This window comes from Meleagris gallopavo, chromosome 15, assembly GCF_000146605.3.
Source record: "Meleagris gallopavo isolate NT-WF06-2002-E0010 breed Aviagen turkey brand Nicholas breeding stock chromosome 15, Turkey_5.1, whole genome shotgun sequence".
Taxonomy (NCBI): Eukaryota; Metazoa; Chordata; class Aves; order Galliformes; family Phasianidae; genus Meleagris; species Meleagris gallopavo.
The window spans coordinates 3,455,316-3,455,865 of NC_015025.2; positions in this window are offsets into that span (position 1 = coordinate 3,455,316).

Genomic DNA, 550 nt, shown 5'->3' on the forward strand with positions numbered 1-550 from the left:
CTGGCAGTGTTCAAGAGGTGTCTGGATGAGGAGCTGCGAGATATGGTTTAGTAGCTTGTGGTAGAAGTGGTAATGAGAAGATGGTTGGATCAGGTGACCTTATAGGTCGTTTCCCACCTTGTGATTCTATGATTCTATGATTCATGCAAAATATATAAATTTCAGCTGTGGAAATTAGAGAGAGATAAGCAGACATCCAGATGCAATCTTTATTCTGTATATATGATGCAGATGGAGGAAACAGCATAGGATGGGACAAAATCCACATCATTTCCACATCTGCACTAGCTATTCTTGTGTTATATCGTGCTCCTAACTGGTGTGCTAAAGAAGAAATGCCAATCAAAAAAAAATAATCCTCAGTGAAGCAGCAGGTGAGGGTATCTGCATTGTGCTTGCTAGAAGAAGCCTACACGTGTTTTGTTAGTGCTGTTGTGAGTGCCAGTTTATGGTGGTGGAAATAACGTAGTGATTCTACATCCTGCCACGGGACCAGAAGAGGGAGAAAGCAGCATGGGTAGGGATAGGAACACCAACACCCTTGTCAATA